The 21,187-nt window shown below is 42.9% G+C and overlaps 1 protein-coding gene across 1 annotated transcript in view; it reads left to right on the top strand.

Moving 5' to 3' along the window:
- Positions 1–9,954: 9,954 nt before the first annotated feature.
- Positions 9,955–21,187, top strand: part of sema5a (sema domain, seven thrombospondin repeats (type 1 and type 1-like), transmembrane domain (TM) and short cytoplasmic domain, (semaphorin) 5A) — a 131,660-nt gene continuing 120,427 nt past the window's right edge. The window contains exon 1 of the mRNA XM_008278500.1: positions 9,955–10,154. The gene's annotated coding sequence lies outside the window, so the exon portion shown is untranslated. The remainder of the gene's footprint in view (positions 10,155–21,187) is intronic.

Genomic DNA, 21,187 nt, shown 5'->3' with positions numbered 1-21,187 from the left:
CTAACAAAATCCTAAATATTTATATTGTGGTCCTGTGTCAAGTAGAATTTAAAATGAGCTTTGAATAATCTATCTATCTATCTGTCTATCTGTCTATCTATCTATCTATCTATCTATCTGTCTATCTGTCTATCTGTCTATCTGTCTGTCTATCTGTCTATCTGTCTATCTATCTATCTATCTGTCTATCTGTCTATCTATCTATCTGTCTATCTGTCTATCTGTGTGTTTGTATATATATAGGTCTGGAGGTTGAGATTTTAGACAGGACAGCATTCCTGCATTCCCGTATAGTCTGATTTTTGAATGTCCATGTCACTGCCTTTGACGTGACACTGCATATTGCCCATTTAACACAGTCAAGGCACCCTGTTGACCAGATTGTATTGTTTTTCTTCCAGAATTCGATGACGTTTTGTTCCATTTAGTGCAAAACCGTGCAGTCTGGCCTGCGCCATTCAACCACTACCAACTGTCAGTACTCTCTTGTTCTCGTTTGAACTCTTGCTTTCAGAAGTGTTTACTTCATACGAGCTGCCTCCATATAGTTTGTCTAGTCTACCCTGACTGAAGTGCTAAGACGTTTACTTCTAACTTGTCCAAAGGCATGCCTCAAAGATGGGAAAAGGTGAAAGTGACTCCTGCGGGAGGGAGTGTTCAAAGCCAAAGCAAAAGAGTTTCTTCCTTTTTGCCGAGTGGCCTAAATTTCTCGAAAACAAGCAGGTGCCTACATCTTATAATGCCATTTTGACGGTTCCAGCTCTACTGTGTGAAGACAGCGAGACTCTCCTGAGCTCACTCTCTCCATCAGTAGGCAGAACAGCTCCTAAGACAACTTCAGAGAGAAGTCTGTCTGAACACATTCACAGGGAAATCAGAAACTCAACATGCAGCTGTGTCTTCTTTGATAACAGGACAAATAAATATTAGACTCTACCTCCTCCACACAGTCTGGCCTAGCTCTGACTCCTAACCTCCATCTGGAGAGCTGCCAGTAATTGAAATTAATTAACTTGTCCAACGCGGGGCAAAAACAATTACCCAAGCACCCCTTTGCCTGTCAACAAAGCTAGTTTCTCACGAGAATCATGAGTAGTATGTTACAGTTCTGTGCAGCTGGCCCCTAAAGGAGAGGTGCAGAGATGATGGATGTCTGTATTTCCTATGGTGCCTCCTTTCTAATGAGTTCCTCTCCCATATTGCAGGCTGCATTACTGAGAATAATAAGAAACGATAATATCCCAGTAATGAGTCTGATTATTATCAGTTAATGCAAGTTTTGGTGACAGTTGTCAGCCGTGCTGCTTATTTTCCTTTCTTTAATGGTGCAGCCTCTGAAAGTCACAGTCAGCTGAAGGATACAAACATCAGCTCCGCATGCAACGACTGTAATGTGTGAGATTTACCGAGAGCACACATATTTTACTGCAAGTTGAACATTCAGTTCAATTGTTCAATTTCTTCAGGCTGTGTCTACCTGTTAGACTTGCAATCTGTGAAAAGCTCCTCAGATTTTTGTCATTTTTTTGATTCCTCTGCAGACCTAAGATGCACACGAGTCAAGGTTTCCAAAACCCGAGATAAAAACGCACCGTAGCGAGAAGACCAATCTTGCTTTCCTGGGCACACCTGCTTAGAGTGCATCACGGTTCACGCAAATACAAACTCCTTCTGGGCTGGTTGGTCTGATAGTGTGGGTGTGTTTTATGTTTGAGTGAAAAAGACTAGAGACAAGAAAGAGTATCGGGCACATCTGAAAATGTGTGCATAGCTGTGCACATGCAGTGTTTATGTATGTAATATTAGTGAGAATGACGCCGGTGGCCTCAGGTAGCGGGGACACGGACGCGTCGATGTGTACATTGAGTGAACAGACAGTACCAAGACGTGAGAGGCACAAGTGTAATCATGCTGAAACTCAACATGGCGTTGAAAGAAACAAATTGCTTCTGCTGAGTTTGAAATTAGAAGATTTTTTCCGGTTTCCTCAGACAGTTTGGTCAGTGTTAGTGAACAGTGCAGTTTATTTGTCTGCCTAATCTGTGATGCTGCACTGTTGATGTCATCCTCCATTAAGAATGCAATGGAAAAGGTGAGGAAGTGGCTGTGACTGCAGTATGATAGTCTGCAGATAAGGGTATATTTTCAGCTGACAGCACTGCCATAGCGATACAAGACCCACTTTAAAAAATGCATTTTTACACCCAAATACACACAGTAGGTGCCACATGGTGGTTCATATGTAAAGACATATAATGTGACTGTGCAATTTTAAGCGTTACATATGAAATCTAAATTCCTTAATTGAGTGGTATTCCCTTTTTAATTCCAAGTCTGCCTTCAGAAGATTACAATGCACAGGAGATGGTGGTAGTTTTCCCCACTGTGGCTTCTCTGGATTATACGCGCCTTGAGTACTTACATAAGTGGCTTTATTTTTCTATCCATTTAGCCATGGGTAGCTTTTGCCTACTCTATCTCCACTTAAATTGCTTTTGGCCTCTCAAAATTACTGACTGGGAATAAAATATGTTCTTAACACACAGACGAAAATCAGCAGACTACACTCTTTACTGTGAATAGCGAACATCGTGCCCACCAGTCACATACATAATTGTTCTCTTCAGCCTCACCCTCTCCATTTTGACGTTAATTAATCTGAAGCAATCTCCAAACTGCCCATGGGGCCAAGACCTTACGCCTCCAAACCTTGAATTCCCATGATTGAATTTCACAGAGTTCATCTCTCCAGCCCTTAACTTTGCCACTTCGCTAATGGTGATAGGGGGGGGGGGGAAAAAAAAGACACTAAAAAAGAAGAAGAGTTGAAAAAAACTTTCACCATCAGCCATATTCTTTTTGCTATCCATCATGGGCCATAGAGGGGAGGACAAAGATAAATACAGCCAGCCAGAATCTCGGCAGAAAGCGAGAAAGATGACCCCCTGGACTCTGGTGCTGCATTTCATTATCTCACTCAGTCCATTCATTCACTACCTTTGGACGGATCCGGCCCCAAAAACACTCCATAATACCTCTATACTGCATTGTATCAGGCTGATGAGGACTGGACGGACCGACAAGGATGAGATAAAGATGGAGTAAACTTTCATCATGGTGTTAGAAAACAGAGTAGGGAGTATAAAGTTCAATCTGTGGAGTACTCTATTTTCCCAAAATGCAGGGTGTGGACTTATCTGTTAAAGCAAGACTAAACCTCTACAACCATACTGACACATTTGTGATACTACTTTGGCACTCCTTCGAGGGAAATGCTAATATCAGCATGTAAGGAAATGCAAGCTTATATGTGTAGAACCTTTCTAGAATAAGGCAATTCAAAGTGTTTTACATAAGGCATTCAAAGCGTTTGAACAAGATATGAAAGGACACATTTAAAAAAGCAAGATTAGCTACAACAGTATAGTACGACGGAGTATTAGGGCCACGTTAAGAAAAAGTATTTTTCCACAGACTTTGAAAATAAAGTCGGAACATATAAACCAGTTGTTTTCGAAATGAAAAGTTGTTAAAATGAGAGCGTTTCGTGAAATTGTACTTCAGCATCAGTTTCACAAACCAGGAGATACTTCATCTTTTGGCGCATCAGCACCTCATTATCATTAGTATCAAGACTTTGAAAACAATCGGCAAGAAAATGAATCTATTCCATCGGTTTTCCGAAAAGATTTTTTTTTTTCTTGTAAATTCTTGTAAAATTCCGACTTTTTTTTCTGTAATATTAAAAGTGTTGTCTCATAAAATTAGGACTTTATTCTTGTAATTGTGATGACCCCTGAGGTCATCTTGTGTCTTGTGGGTGGTTCCAGTTCGGCTATTGGCTCTGTGAGTGGCTGTTTAGGGTAATCAGGAGCACCTGTGACACCCAGTGTGTTCCTGGGTTACTTAAGGGCTGACTGCAGTCTAATCTCGCTCTACTCTGCTTCCCTCTGCAGGTATTGCATCGGTCTGGTCATGGGTTAGTTTTCTTTGTTTAGAACATTTGCATTTATAACACTTGCACAGACATAATTCATGCATACATCACGCACACACACCCCTGACGCTATGTATTCTCACAACCCCATATTGGTTTGGTTTTTAATTTGATATAATTTAAGGGAATAAAGATAAGCTTTAATTTTTGAAACTTGGTGTGTCTCTCCTTTTGTTGCAGCCGGCTTGAGCCAGGTCGTAACAAATGGGGGCTCGTCCACTGAGATCACTACATCTATTCAGGTATTTTGTCAATCTCTTGTATCTTCAGTAGCAGTGGGCACATGCTATTGATTGCCCACTGATTAGTAGATTTGGTCCAGCTGTGGGCTGGCTTTGACTCTGCTGCGTGCTTTGGAAGACTGCAGTGGTTTTGGGGGAGACACACTGTGACAGTGTTGTTTGTAACTTAACGTTGATTGTTTGGTGCCATCCAGAAGGTGAGTGTTGTTGTCTTGATGCTCTACTTACTGAGATTTCTCCGGTAGGCTAAAGGACACATCCTCTTTGGGTTGTGTCAGTTTTTTTGTTTTGGTAGTGCTGTGGGGAGCGGTTAGCGTTACTTGTCTTGGACAGCTATCTCGGGGGCACTCCGTGTAGTTTTGTGGGGTTGCCTGCTGCAGGTGGCTTCACAGACTCGCAGGTTTGGTGCTTAATATACCCACCGCAGAACCACATGAAGACTAGGAGTGAGTTTCTAGCAAGTTTTGGTCAGACAGTCAGGGGGAAACTCTCTGAAGAGCTTCATCTGTGTGTTTATTGGTTAGCACTCGACTATCTGTGATGGCACATTTAAAATGATGGTTTCTGTGGCTGCACGACAGATTATTATTACTTCCAATAGTTGATCATTTTAGTCTTAGAGAGAAAAATGAAGTATAGATGACATTTGGGATTTGGTTGTGTCGTCTTTGTTTGAGCCAGGTGTGTTTAAGGAGAGTGAGCCTTGCCTGGTTGTGGCAGTAACAGTAGTTGTGCTGAGAGCTGGGCTGACGTTTGAGGAACAGAAAGTTGTGAGCGTTTGTGGTTGACCATTTGCATTGGTCTTGGAAATCTACATTTGTTTGACTGTTTGGAATATGCGCTTATCGGCTTGTAAGTAAACATTTGGTTTAAACAGTGAATTTGGCTGGTAACAGCTTTGATTTTGGGAATAAAGATAAGCTTTAATTTTTGAAACTTGGTGTATCTCTCCTTTTGTTGCGGCCGTCTTGAGCCAGGTCGTAACATAATACTATGACTTTATTCTCGAAGTCTGTGGAAAGCTATTTTTCTTAAGGGGGCCTGATACTCTGTCATTGTATAGAACATTAAAGAGTAGAATAAAAAATATTGTAAGTGAAGTGCAGAAGATGAATAAATGTCCTAAATTCTACAAAAAAGAACATTCTTTAGTCATCATGTTTAAAAACTACCAGCGACAATGCAAACATTTAAATGTTTAGCAGGTATATTTAGCATATTCACCATCTAAGTTTAGCTTTTTAGCATGCTAATACTAGATAATTGGCAAAAGAAAGTACAGCTAAAACTGTCATTACTTTTTTTTTTTTTTATTGCTTTAAACCAAGTACTGAGCAAACAAAACCTTTGACATGATGCTGCCACAATATGAATAGTAAAGGGATCTCCAAAGGTGTCTTGAGGTATTCTTCCACGCCCACAATTGTGAAGCAATAATGTGCATCACATGCAGCAATGAGAACGACGGAATACGTTTGTAACTGAAACAGTCGCTGCCGGACTTCGGGGTTGCTTTTATTTGTACTTGTCATCCATCAGTGGCACCCAAACACAGTGGAAAGTTCCAAATTCACCAGAAATCCTATGCAGTTGTCCACCCACTGTGTTCTGGAAAAGGATGCAACAAACTCCGGCTGCAGGCTGTGCAGATCCTGTAGCTAAAAAGCGTAAAGTCACAGCCTGCTTTTCAGAAACATCCACAGGAGCTTTGTGGGTTTTTCTGTGTTTGATTCAATGAGTAATGCAACACACTAGTTAACTGAACTTTGAGCCTTGCGCTTATAAGTACTGAGGATGTTTGTCCGTGTTGATGCTTCTCATTTCTTGCACCCGTGTACTGTATTCCCCGTCCTTTGTCACGGTCGTGTTAAGTGGATGCCATTTATGTTTTCTTTTCTTGACTTTTTCTTGTTCTGCCAAGAACTGCAAGCGTAGAAGCTCCATTTCATGCTTTTTTTTAACCATCATTTTACTTTCATGTAAGCATGGAAACACAGTGATGCAGTCCATTGTTTAATGCGCATACGTGGAATGCATCTACGAACGCATGCTTTAAAATGTATGAACGGAACCACGACCTCGTCTGCTGTCCACATCGCATCAATGCAGAAAGCATGAATTGCCCCTTTCAGTGGAATTTCTTCTGAAGAGAATGTAAATGTTGGCAAACTTCATGAGCTGATAGTTCTCAGGGGGTCATCAAAGTCACTGGGTTTATCATCTGGGAACTATGAGTCTGTGAGATATATGTTAATGTATCTAGTACATGCTGAGATATTTCAGGATAAATCAAAACTCTGACCTGCTGGTGGCGCTTTAGGAGGGTCAGGTGATCAAAGAAACTAGGATCCGTCCTGTGGGCACCATTTATATCTGTGCCAAGCACCATAGCAATCTGTCCTAAAGTTGTAATGGGATATTTCTGTCTGAACAGAGCGGTGGGCTCACCTACAGATCAATACTGTCATCCCTATAGAGGTATGACGTTAGCGTGACTAATAAGGTGAAGGAGTCAAAGTATCAAAGAGCGTCATCGCGATCTTTAGCTGATAAATTAGCCCCCTACAGAAACTTAAACCTGTTCATAATTTTTGCTGAGTCCGGCACCTACAGAATCGCTCTCTTCCCTGTCGCATACATACTTCCTCTGACACTCTGACAGTTACGGCGTCATTGACCAATCCTTCCTCCCGTGGAGCGTGGCAGGGGAAGTAGACTTTGTGGAGTCCTGGCACTACAAGGCCCTGGATACTGCTGCTGCAGGGGCACAGTAAGGCTGAGTAAGCCTGAGAAATCGCATGGCTTTGGCCCTGCTGCAGCGTGGGATGGCTCATTGAGTCTGCAGGTATGGAGCTCAGAGTGAGGAATGACTGCAGTCTTTCACAGCTGGCCAGCTTTACTCTCGCTCTCTCACCCTTGCTATCTTTTCATAGCCATGTACCCCTCTTCTTTTTTTTATTCCCCAGCTCCTGCTCTCCTGGGAAATGACCAAAACACCTTTGTTTTCTCTCCCGCTCACCTGTACTCTCACCTCTCCGAGTTCCAACCTGACTCAGCCGAACGAACAATCACTCTCGTACGACCGAGCCTGTGCGTAAGCGGGTTGATTGTGCCAGTGTGTGAAAATGTTGCATTCATGTGTCAGTAAGTGTGTGTGTGTTTTGCATGTCCCAGCGGCTGACTGGTTGGCTGGCTGTGTTTGCAAGGTGTGAGCTGACCTGGGGCTTGAAACGGCAGAGAAACTGCATGACAGATGGCCTGTTTGACAGAGGGATTTTGGGGGCTCGGCTACGGTCAACTGAGGTTTGGCACCAAAGCAAGGACTTGGCCTGCTGTTAGTGACTCCTTCCATCGCTGTATACCGACACACACAACTGTACACAATCCATTACAAATACATGTGGTCATATGAAGGAAACATAACAACAAATGATTCGACATGCCAAGGAACATTCCCAAATTTGTATTTCTTTCCCCTCTGGTATTTTTTGCAGACACATAAAAGCCGGCATTCATTTTCTTTCATCCTGATATCGCTCTGAAAGTATTACTTGGCACTTAGTAGAATAAAACCCCATGTCTTCAAAAAGCTGCAAGATGAAACAATACACACACACAATTTCACCCGACTGAGATCTTAAATGACCAGGTGAAATATAGGAGGCTTCTTCTGAAACAGAATTTTTTTTTTGTGGTTGCCTGGCAACTTAAGTGCGTTTGCCTGACATCAAAACAGGAATGCTGAGCAACAAAGGTAGCCACACACCCATCCGCATACACACACACACACACACACACACACACACACCAGTGGAGAACCGATTGCCAGTGCAGCTTTGACTCATTCTGTTTCAGGCCTCCCATCATGAACTAATGTACTCACACCCATCCATCACTGAGTCTGATGGTCCATTCAAAGACACTGCATGGTTTTTTTCTGATGAAATTTGCTCTCTCCGTGCAGCTTAGACAGCTGAAGTCTCACTCTGAAGTTTAGTTGGAGCACTGCGGGTTTCGCTTTTGGCCATGAGGGAGTAAAACATCTATTGTGTGAGAGAGGAAAACCATGCAGAGGCAAAGAGAGTCTGAAATTCCTGAAGCGAGGAGGAAAAAAAGTTCTGGAGGTCACAACACTTTTAGCGGATGAGACTACATTGGATAGCTGATTTTCCAACTACCGCTTTACAGTCGGTTTATCGCAATGGAACTTCATTTATTCTTCCTTTTAGTTTCTACATTACATTATGTCAAGCAGTATCTCTGCCTTTGGCATGCCATGTCATCATCCAATCTGTTCGGAAATTTTAAGAAAGCTCCCATTGCACCTCCCTGCACAGCAAGAGAAAGGAAAAGGTTACCCACGCATTTCCCAGTGTTGCACAGAGGCCACTTGAAATGTAAATCTCAGCTTTACTTCCCCCCTTCGTGGGTAGCGACATTTTTATGAAAATTACCTGATTTGAATTTAGATGTGGGTACACAGGAGAAGAGGCATTCACAGAGGCACGTTCCTGTTTAACGAAGAGGCGTATTAACAGGCTGTTGTTGACTCCACAACATGCCTGTCAAAAAGACAGACACATTTTCTGTCATAGCCCTAAAGCTGTGTACGACACTTCAGGCTTTTGGAGCTTGATAGAGGCTGTGTTCATTCACCGGGGGATAAATAGGTAATTGAACCGAGGATGTCACTATTAAAATACACAAAGACGCAGAAACACAGCGCACTCGCTTTCTTGTTTCCTTCTTCTCTCACGCACACACACACTTTATATCAAGACATGGTGTATATTTACTTTCTAAAAAAAGACGCGGTTGCTGTTGGATGAATGGAAGAATGGCTTTTGGCCACGTAAAGCAGTTACAAAACATTCCATTAACAATATTGGACAGCTGGGTCCCTGTGGTTACAAATCTGCGCGGCAGGGTTCAAACTGTACTCCCAGTGAGCATCCTTTCTGCTGGAGTGTCCTTGAAATTGAATCCTCACCACTATTTGTGGGATTTATACCAAAAAATGACCCAGGAAGCTGACATTTGTTAGGGGAAAAAAAAAAGTTTTGTGTCTCTTTCTCAAGTATTGATGTCCAAAAGTAGCTTAAGAATGACATGCATGTAACCCATGCTTAAGGGGTGAGTGGCCTCTGACCTCCCTGGAAAGGAGAAGCCAGGGAAAGACTTTCACTGTTGGGATCAATAGTGCACCACCAATGCCAGAATAGCTCAAACTGTCCAAAAATCCAACTTGTGGCTTCAGCCTTCTATTCCTCTCCTCCACCTGCAGGACAGCTGTGCGCCGCTGCCACGTCTCTCCTCGCTGCTGGAGTGGACGCGCAAAGTGGGGGCGCAATCCTCAGCCATCAAAACCCTGCTCGTGTGCTGCGCAGCTGTAACGGAGAGCAGCGTTGGACACATCAGCCAACCTCCGCACTCCGTTGTTTTGGGCTCCTTCATGCACACGCACCGGCCGCTTTAGTTACAGGAAAGTTTGACTTTTTTCTCTCTTTTTTTCCCGAGCGCTTTATCGCACAACCCCAAAGAGCGGAGGGCTTTATTGTCTGTGGCGCAGCGTGTCAGTGCGGTGTCCGATTACAAACCGTGCGCCGAGGAGCCACCGGCACAGAGCGCTTCTCTGTAGGGGCAGAAATAGCACACGGGGATCCGGAGGGACGAGAGAGAGAGAGAGCGCAGAGGAATCTCTGCAGAGAGAGAAGGAGTTTTTCTTTTTTTTCTTCTTTTTTTTTTTTCTTTTTTGTACCGAGGTCGATTTCTGGCAGGAGTCACAGCCGAACCGGGGATATTTCATCTTGAGCTCATCTTCATTTTCTGTGCCTCCTCACCACCACTCTTCTCACCGGGACAAGACACGCAGCTTCGTTCCCTGCTAGATGAACGGGAGTTGGGCACCTCACTTGGTAAGAAGAAACATATTTATTATGAATTACGCACCAGATTTTTTTTGTTATTATTTAGATATGTGCCACACTTCTGTAGCCATTCCTCTCACAAATGCGAAGCTTTCTTATAATCATAAACGGGAGTGCTTCAACTTATTCTGAGATTCCCTGTGTTGCACTCACATCACCGGTGAACACAGGTTTAAATATGCTGCGGAATGGAAATATGCCAGCACCGAGCAGGACGCGCGCACCATCGCAAATCCACAATAAGGCAAATAATCAGTTTTCGAAGTTTTGCATTATGCTGTGCGGTGTCTGGCCGCTTGGTGGTGCTGGCAGAGTGCAGCCATCACCAGCTACCTTACAGCTTTCATTAAATCTTTATATCCAAACAAATTCACAGCAATGTTTGGCCTTTTCTTCCCTCTTTCTAATACCTGATTACAGTTGATTAGAGTCTGGTTTGATTTCTCAGCTCAGCTTCCTGCATTCTCTGCAGCAAGTGCACAAGTGCAATCTAGGGGAAGCTTGGAAAATATGACTTATGTCATCATCTTTTTTCTTTTTTTTTATTTAAGGACAAAAAACAGAAAGACTTTAGAGTAGCAAATAGCAGTGCACAAGCCCTGGAAATATCAATAGCTTGACAGATGATATGCAAGCTGCGAAAAATTCACACTCAGATGCTTTCTGGCTAATTATGGGAAGAAATATTCACAGTGTTATTTATTTCAGATCCAATAAAATCATTGCTTTTGTATGCAACTTGCAACTTTCCTGCTGTCTGAACCCTCCATTATTCGTTGACAGAGTAAATTTCCATTTCACTCACTGGCAAAATTATGATATTGTTTTGAAAGCACAAAGGACATGAGCAGAAAATGTGTCTTTTATTAAAAAAAAACTGAATGCGTACAGCTTAATGCTCCGTACTATAGATTTATTCAAACCTTCCAGTCACGCGCTTCAAACTCAAAGCTGTCCTTGAAGCTACTCAGAAATGGTTTTCTAAAACGATCAAAAAAAAAAAAAGATTTTACTACGACTATAAGAAGTTTTTTTGAACTTTCCTTGCACTGCAAATTCCAATTAAAGCAAGCAGCAGTCATCCACAAAAGCCACACTGACACAGCATCTGTTTTACTTGTCAGTGACTGGATTAAAGAAAATAAGAAAAAAAAAAAGACAAGTCACATATAGGAAAGTCTGTCTGTGCTACAGGTCAGAACTGTGGTGGTTGTTGTGAGGCGATAATATATGTGGTCCAGGTGCTACATGAATTCACAGCTTCTCAGTTTCCCCAAGGCTCTGACCTTGCACCAGGTTTAGATGAATACTAATCTCCTTCGATGATAGCCCTGATTGGTGTATGATTAAGTGGACATATTTGTTAACTAAGTCAGTCATTAACTGTGAATTTTTCAGGCCTGAGGCAAACACCTTTTCAAGAAAGCATGCAGGCTTTTACTCAGGCGTTGTGTCCTGGGTGCAGAGCATACTTTTTTCCATTCCACTAGTATTCAGAGGGTCTCGGGTTGTTTTGGTAGCTTTTGGGACTTGAAAGGCGCATTTCTGATAAACACAGTCAGCTCCTTCTGATCTCAAGGCCTCAGACCCATGAGGACGCTGTGGCTCGTTCGCCCTGTCACACTGCGCTTACCAAAGTGACGCTCGCCCAGATGGTGGAATTACTTTAGACTCGCAGTGTCCAGACGTTTATTAGGCTTCGGATGCTAAAATGCCCCGGGATAAGAGAGGGAAAAACAAATCCAAAACAAGAGAGCGACAGCGAAGTCGGACAAAATGCAGAACCAAGAAATCATGTGACGTGATGCCTTTTGGCAAAAGTTGCCAGTTTATATGGCAGATGAATTGCTGGTGAACAAAAACAGCATTTGAGCTGTAATGATTAGTCAGTCAACAGAAGGATTCTAGTGTCTCAGATGCTGACTTATACCAGCAAATTTCATGGCTTTGGCTTTTGGAACAACCAAATATATCAAATTTCCGGCACTTAACAGACCAATAAATATATATACTAAGTAAATAAATAGTATAATTATTAATAAAATAATTAGCAGATGTATTAATATGTAATCATTAGTTGTTCAAACAACATTAACACTTAAACTCCTGAGTCACAGGGTCACAACAGAGAGGAGCAGCAGATACAGATGAGCCCAGAGTATGGAAACCAATGCGAAGGGAAGAGCAGCCTATGATTAGCGTGATTGATATTTGTGTTGTGTTGGGAATTTGCCCGAGCGCTGACACAGAACACCAGCACAAACACAGCAATTAGTCCCAGCCAAGGAGAATTCGGTGATGAAAACGACCCCCGGTGGCCTCAGCGGGCTGTGTGGTCGCCATGGAAACCGCTTGAATGACAAGCCCATTGTTGTCGACCTTTGTGATTGGACGTCCCCTCGGGGGTCGAGCCCTGTTGGGAGTGAAAGTGAAAGGCATTATCATGCACGTGTAAACTAAACAGCCATTACCCTCTGGCCCCTCGGCGCTCTTTAAGGCCCTTCGGTTACTTATTTATCTGACTCGGGCAAGATGGAGCTTTGGGATAGTTTGTCTCTGTGCACACAGCCCTCACAAAGGACCTGGGTTTACTGGCTGAGAATTGCACGGAAGCCCTGATTTCACAAATTCCCCTCAGTGGATGATTTATTGCTTTTATGCAAGTAAACTCAGAGACTCAAACAATAGTTGAAGTGGTTTGCTGTTCCTCCCTGCTGTGCTTTGTCCTCTCACTACCACAGGCTATTTATACATCACAACCACTTTGCCATTATCTCATCCCTCCCTTGTTCCTCCTGCCACTTCTGATTTCAAGACTGTAGTGTAGAATGATCCCACATGTTAGAAAGATTCCAAATATTTGTGTTCGTTTTTAGCGCTCCTTTGGGGTTTTGTGCTGGTGGCAGCGTATGCGGATACATTTCTGACCTATTCCTACACAACAGAGAAAGTTGCCAGGGCGTAAGTAAACATTTTCTTTCTTTTGAGCTCTGCCATTGTCAGTCATTTAGTGAAATGGTGCGATGTTGCTATGGCTACTCCAAGGTTTCCGGCGGGGGATTTTGAGAGCTTGTCCGTCACGGAGGAAATGAAAATGTTGGCAAAATGAAAGTTTATCATCCACACCACTTCTGTTCTTTAAAGGCCAAAGTGTCACAGCGGTTGCCATAGAGATCGTGGAGAGGCTATCAAGTGGGATGCACAATGCAACCCCATAGCATCTGTTGTTTATCCTAACAAAAGTCTACATGACAGCTACATCAGTGCCATGCAAACAGAGCTGCGTTACATCTTTGTCTTCTGTCAAGGTAATTTGTGAGAGACTTGATGCTTTATAAACAGGCTGGGTGCCAATATCTCAAAACACACACTGCGACTCTATTTCCTGCAAGAAATATTACAATATAATGCCTCACAGCTGGAGTAAAGTGAGCTAAAGGGAAAACACACACGTACGCCGTTAAAAAATTAAGACTGATAGGTGGAGAGAGCTGGAAAGGAAGTGATAAAAAGTGGATGTGCTTGTGTAGAAAGACAAACACTCACACACACACAAACCAGTTCTCTGATGGGACACATCCTTGTAAAACAAGCAGAGGAAGCTGTGGTAATTTCACACTGCATGCTAAACAGCAGAAACAGCAACGAGGGCAGGTGTAGGAAATAATTTGAGTTCCGAGCGAGGCAGGGAAGCGCAGGCGAGCGATATGTGATCCTGGATGTGCTATTATTTCGGCTGCTCGGATCCAAGAATGAATGTCTGTGGCTTGAGTAAAACATTCAGTTGCATGTCCATACGTCAGAGGGAATTAGCGGCGCTAAACCAGCCTTCGCTCGCCAAGCACTGTTACACTACATTAGCTCTGTCCCTCTCTCCACTACAACCTCAAACCCCACTCAAATAAGCAGAGGAATCTGTCTTTTAACCATGATGCCAGTGCGGGGAGAAGAGGGAGACTCTATTTGGGTCACGATTAAATAATCCCCAAAGCCTCTTTTTCACGAGGGGATCAAGCCAAGAGGATGTTTGAAAGGTTAAACAGAGATGGATCCAAACTTCTGTGACAACAGGAGAAGCGATTATTGTAAACTTATTTAAGTTTGGAGTTCGTTGTACTTTTCCTTTGCGCTCGTATCGGCGGGGTGCTGGTGAGAGTTGAGGGGAGGGGACGAATCCAGGAGTCGGAGGGTGGGGGGGAGTGTGTGACGAGGTGTAATGAGTCAGGGGAAAAGAGGTGAAAAGAGGATTTTTAAAATGAAAGACTGAGGAAGAAAGAGCGAAGAGGCTTTGCTGGTCTTTGTTTATTGACTGATTGAGTGCCACAGGGCCATTTGAAGGGTGAAATGAGTCATGAGTTGTCACCAAACACACATGCAGAAACGCACACAGAGGGGAAACACACACTTTTTTTTCTCTCTCTCTCTCTCTCTCTCTCTCTCCTTCTCTGGGCCGTCACCCAGCTGTATTTCTCTGGAAGATGAATGACTTTGAAGCATGAATGAGAGGATCATTTGATAGCAGCGCTCAGCTCGTATATTTCTCCTTTTGTAGGAGCTTCTTCTTTCAGGCTGCAGCTTGTACCTCGGAGGTGAGACCAAAACTGGACTGCCTCCTGTGAGACGTTGACACTCTTTGCTATGTATAGTCACAGCTAATTTAGCAGCCACCCATTACTAAAGCAGGTGCGCGGTTGTGTGCTTTGTGTGTGCGCATGTTTGTGTGTGTGTTTTGTTTGCCATATGTTTTTCATATCAGCCGGAGGAGGTAGTGTTGCTAAAGTCTTTCTTGGGTTTGAGTTTTTCGCTCCCTCCTGGGACGCACATCATTGCGTCTTATCTTTATGGAGCATATCATTATACGATAAGAAGCCCTTTTGATGTGATGTGTTTAGAACTATCGGAGCTTCATCTATCGCAGCTAGAGAAGCTCTAATTTGATCAGTGAGAGGATATAAATACTGAAAATCCTTTAATCTTCAGCAAATGAAAACATTTATCTCTACTTTGAAATCATTACGAAGGGCTAATCACAGCAATATCCTCGAAAAAAAAACACATTCGAGTTGCACGATGATGCTTTCCTTCTGCAGATGAATGAGAAAGCGAAAATTACAGAGCGTGCTATATTCCTTTTATCCGACCTTATATGAAAGTTTGCGATAACATCTAAAACAGATAAAGCGGGCCCACTACTTGTAGTTCGGCCACGCAGGGAAAAAAAAAATGAGAACAGAAGGGAGATACAGAGGGAGATTAGAGGAGAGATATAAAGAGAGAACGGGAGATTGGACAACGCTGATAGAGGTGAAAAGATAAGAACCTAAGTTTCCCAGACAAAGAGGGGAGGCACCTTCTACTTGAATGGGAAAATAAAGGGAAGAAGAGAGCGGAAGAGATGGAGATAAGAAGGGGTGATACAAGGACTGATGAGCAGACAGGCAGGGCGAGCAGGTTTGAGGGAAATTGTTAAATGTACAAGGAGGAGCTTCTCTCGAGAGGCGGCAGTCTACTCGATCCCGGGATGCATCTGTCTGCTGGATTCAGCTGTCAGAGCTGGAAGTCCTTAGAGAGGGACCGACAGGAGACAGACAGGCAGGACAGGATGGGACAAGACATGAGAGAGAAATAAGGCAGCAGAGGCAGCAAGTGGAGGAAAGAAGACGGAAAGACAGGAGACGGAAGGAGAGGAGGGCTGACAGAAGAGAGAAAAACAAGATGAAGTGAAGAGAAGGCGTGCTTTTCTCAGTGTACGAAGGGAACACGTCTTCTTCGCTTTCCCAAATCCTCTTCACTTTTACAGCAGTTTTCTTGTGTTTACGCATAAAAATCACTGTGTCCTCTCGCTGTCAACCTGTACAAATTCAAATGTTGTCACCACCAGAGTTCAGAAATGTGGATTGGTGGACTGTATTGCCCACAGTTAAGAGCAGAGACTTTTTTTGCCCCGAGTTTGACCTCTCAGGCTACATACACTTGTGGAAAGTAGTTAAAGTCCCTCTCCGGTTGTTAATTGAACCACAAAAAACCCAACTTTGTGTATCAAAGTTACACGTTCAGAAATTCTTATCCACAAAACAAACATTTTCTGCCCTAAATGGCTTAGATGTAACTCTGCAAATTTGCTTTCTCGAGAATTTGTTTGAATTTCTGCCTCCTTCTCCACCTCCTTCCACCACTTGCTGCAGCTGAACACACCAGCTCGCCTACGACCTTGCTCAAAACTACTCGCACTACACAATGGCAAGATTTTTTTTTCTCTGTCGCCCATAGAAATCACACAAACTGAAAGCAAATTCATATCACAGAGCTTCTTTGCTACACCATAAATATTCTCGCGACCCTTCAGGTTTATCTTGTGACCCTTTGGTGGGGCCCAGCTCCAAGCTTGAACCAGAACTTTATAAAAAAAAAAAAAAAAGCAGATAAACTAGTTGCTGTGCCTCTCAACCAACTGCAACAGTAAAATACTGTTAACACGCTGATGCACTATCTAATAATATTCTAAATAACTATTAGCTTGATATGTACCTAATTTTTCTGCATCATAACTACTTCTATTTTTTTATACTGTAACTACAGTTTGCTGATGATACTGTACTATTAGTTATGTAGAATTTGCAGTGCACAACTTTTACATGTAATACAGTATTTTTACGTTGTTGTATTTGTATTTTTACCTAAATAAAAAGTCTGAATACGTGATCCAGCGCTGTATATTGCTACCTTACTGCTGTCGATTCATGCAGTCATATGCAGCCTCAGAGGAAGACTGGAGGGAGGAAAAAAAGAGAAAGAAAAGCCACCTCTTCAGATGTTTTCAGTTATTTCATTCATTTCAGTGTTTTCATTCATAGCTACTATTCTCCTTAAAACATGAAAAAACTGAACATCAATGAGAGCTGGCGAAGGTGGCAAAGAAGCTTTAGTTGTCATGAAATACCAGGTATCTATCAAGGAAAATAAATGCGATTTCATAGTAGTGCTAGTGCATCTATAATAAATTATGAAAAGACCTATGACTTATGTGTTTAAAGCGGGAAAAAAAACCCACAATGGTAAAGTGCTCCTTCACATGTGTCCATTGTTTTCTCAGAAACCTAGCCTGCAAATGCCGCACGCTCTCCAGACATGAAGCTCTCGTGAGTCATGCCCTTTACAGGTCTGCGTTGAGCACCAACGCGAATGTGTAGTCTACCCGGGTTGCTGACACAATGCTGCCTCAGTTCTGAAGGTGAAACCACATAGAGGATGTGTGGTCTGATCTGAACCACCAGCAGTGAATAACAAACCACTTATTATTCCTCGTGAACAACATTTCATTCTTCCTTGAATAAACCATCAGCAAGAATGAACCCTCAGTTAGGAAACTGAATGGCTGTCTGCCAGCTGCGAGCACCTTACTTTGTTGATTCGCAGCTTGATTTTTTTTTTTTATTTTTTTTTTAAAGCCGCGTGCACGAGGAGAAGTGGTCATTTGGAGTTGAGTGCTGTTGTACACAAGTGGGAGTTTGGTTTCAAGGGATATTTTGTTATGGAACATTAAGTCTAGCCAGGTACTGGGCTTCAGCGATAAGGATATCAGTTGCTGCAAAAGACAATGGAGTAATTCTAGAGGTATTGCCAGGAGTGTCCTTTTTTTCCATAGACAGTGTTGGTTGGCTAATACAGTGGTCTGATTATGCTGTTCATGAAACAAGAGAATGTTTCTATTCCCCTGCTCTGACTCTATTGTGCTGCTGAGCTCCCCAGAGAAGTGAGTTACGTTCAAGAGTTGTGCTGACTCTCTGCCTGTGCTTCCTCCGCCGTGCTGCCCTGTTGGGACTGAAGTGGATTGTTTAAAGATTCTCTGGGATGAGATGTGTTTCTCCCCCCCATCCACACACTCCTTGCTCTTGCATAGAAAAGAGAAAACTCAAACACTAAAGAAACACCAAAGCGCTTAAAAACACACATCTCAGTGTACACACGTTTTAAGGTGTGTGCTTTTTGTGTTGTACGGCGGAGATGAGCTTTAAACCCTGCAGCGTCGTGCGATGTAGGCCGAGATCCGACAAAGGAAGAGAAGCAGAGGCTGTCAGATAGGCAGAAAAAGCGAAATCAACAAATATGTCCTCAAGAATAAGCAAACAAGATCTGGTCATGGCACGAAGAAAAAAAAATCCTTATGTATAAGCATGAAGAATATTAATAGTTCTTCTGTTTATTTCACATGAAGCTCAGGTGCAAGTGTCAGGCCTCTGGAGGTCGGCAGGCTGCAGAAGCACTGAAAGGAAAGGATCGAGTTTCACTTTCTCAAAGATGGGTTTGCTCCGGTTTGTTGACCTCAGCTTGAGCGGACCTGACCCTATCGGTGACCCCAGCTTTCCTGCTGCTCTTTCAAACAGATATGAAGGTGCACGGCTACATGAAAACACGCATGACAGCAGGAGGACTAAGACAAGAAAAGACAATTGCCTGATCTTCCCTAATGAGGATAAGCCGAGATCAGCCTGAGCAAATCATTTTAAATGGAGGATAAAATGGATTTTGTTGCAGGAAACCTTTGCAGTTGTTTTTGACTTAAGCTGCTGCAGAACTCTTCAGACAGGCGCAGTGAGGGAGGGAACTCCTACGCAGAGGATAAATTTCCTCTGGACTTGCCTATACCACAACACTTTGTTGCAGTGCTCTTGTTGTCATTAAAAATAGACCTCTGCCCTTATGAAGCAAGGGCCCTGTAGCGCCCTGATCTATTTTGTGCTCCACGCTGTTCCCCAAAGGCTTTCTGGGTAGAAAAGTACTCCCTTCACTGCAACAGTTAAGGGCAAAAGGGGACGCTTTCCTGCAGGGTCGACGTCTTTTTATTGACTTTAGAAAAGCACAGAAAAAGGAGTTGTATTACACAATGTGAAGTGGAAACTGTTGCTAGAGACCATCAAGCAACTGATACTCAGGAGGTAATTGTGCGAGTAAAGATTGTTGCGTCTTTTTTTCCTGCTTTTTAATGCCTCTGCTGGAGTTACAAAAATCGGAAATTTGCAGCTAGAGATCTACAAAGCTTTCTAGGTTGTTTTTTTTTTCTCGATAAAATATAACTCTTTTTTTTTTTTTTTCCTCCTGTTTCTCAACCTCGATTGTAACTCCAACCCTCCTCCTCACTCTGTGCTGAAAACCATAATGTTATTACAATGCCATATTCATCCCCAGAGGGAGATAATCTTTTTCACTTCCTCTCCTCTGATATGGGAAGGTCAGAGTGCAGGTTGGGATGCAGTAACTTACTCAAGGACACTAACAGCCATCGCTTTCAGTTTTATGGGCAGTATTTTGTGTTAATAGGCGTAAAACAACAGCAGCTTCTGCCTCCTGGAGCCTTTTTCGTTCCAAACACCCACGGTGGCAGGTCTCCCTGCACACAGTGAGTCCTACTGTAACCTGTCATTGTCATCAGTGGAGCTCCCCACCCACACTGACTCCCTCTCTATCCCCCTCAGGCCCCATATATCATAATTAACACATTCTCATTCCAAATATATGTGTCTTCTTGGCCTGGTTTTTGAAAAAAGGAACTTTTTCTTGCGCACATGTGCGTGCTCTCAGTGGAATTTCTCAGTTAGGCAGCAATCGTCAGTCTTATCTGAAGCAATTATAATAATTGGCAGATTACAGTCACTTTATTTCATCTTTGATTCTCACTTTTTAGTGCTACTTAGTCATCTTTTTCCTCTTTGACAATGTGCATCGATGACATGCAAAGTTCTCGCTGAATTCCTGAGCTTTTCAGAAGCTGCAAAAGCCAATTAGTTGTTGGCAAAATAATTAATGATACCTTCAGCACAAAATGCGAAAATGGTTCTACCACAAATGCATCCATATTTAGCCACAGAGGATGATTGCCGGGGGAAAAAAAAAGGTAAACGGTGTTAATTGCAGTGTACTGTCACATGATTTACTGCTATTGTTGTAGAGCAGCGGTAACAGAACGTACCTAAAGAAACAATTACAGATAATCATGCTTTTATTTCTGCCTCAGTGGCTACACTATAATTTAGCCGCACATCTGATTCGGTGTCTGGTTCCGCAGTGTCTGTCACTCAAAATTACCTGTGCTGTTTTTTTTTTTTTCTGTTGTCTTTCAGAGACATCCACACACAGATGCATGCACACACACTCCTTATGGAGAAGAATGTAGCTTGATGGGATGATTAATGCAGATTATCCAGCTGTATCATTCTCTTGAAAACAGTAAACTGTTTCAGGAGACACATATTTTGACTTGGAAGGTAATGAATGCTTAGACAAGGGGGGAAAAAAAACAATTTATAGCCGCATTTGTACCAAAGGTGAGATAGTAAAGATGTCCAAAGTTAAAGTGGACGCAGCCTTGTTGATGTGGGAGGCTAAGAAGTAACAGTGATGAAGTTAAGCACACCTGGAGGCCACATGTGGATTGCTCCACCCGCCCCCACCAGCGTCCTGGGTTGGAAAACTCCGCCGTCATCATTATTGCTAAGGGTGGAGGGGATCATTAAGTCATTATTTATGTGCTTTCTGCTGTTTTATCACCTCCAGACACAGTCTCACAATGCAGACACCCACACTCAGAGCCCCAAAAGAATAACATAATTGTACGAGGCAGCCAGGGGGTCCTGTCTAATAGCAAAAGTGCAGACATTAACAGTCTGGGCCAGCTGCACAGACGACTCACCCACCTTCTTTTAGGCTCGTTTACACCTAGCGTTGTTTATGTTTATTTACGTGCCGCTCCCAGAACGAGCCTTCCCGATTTTCGCTGGTTTAAGGGATGAGGCAGCAGAGGGGAAGTTTTTACAGGCAATTTCCTCTTTACAATAGTGGTAGTTTGCTGGATGAGCCCAGTTAAAAGTGCATCGCAAACAGAGCACTTTAAGCTTCCTCTCGCCCAATTTCAGCTTCTTCCCCCGCAACGTTTTTCTAGCCTGTAAAAGTGGACGGGTTGTTAGAGGTATTTTTGTGTGAACTGGTTTATTTCAAGCTGCGTATCTTTTTTTTTTTTTTTTTTT

This window comes from Stegastes partitus, unplaced genomic scaffold, assembly GCF_000690725.1.
Source record: "Stegastes partitus isolate 25-593 unplaced genomic scaffold, Stegastes_partitus-1.0.2 Scaffold125, whole genome shotgun sequence".
NCBI classification, from domain to species: Eukaryota; Metazoa; Chordata; class Actinopteri; family Pomacentridae; genus Stegastes; species Stegastes partitus.
The sequence above is the reverse complement of the archived record's forward strand: the minus strand, read 5'-3'. Positions and strand labels throughout refer to the sequence as shown.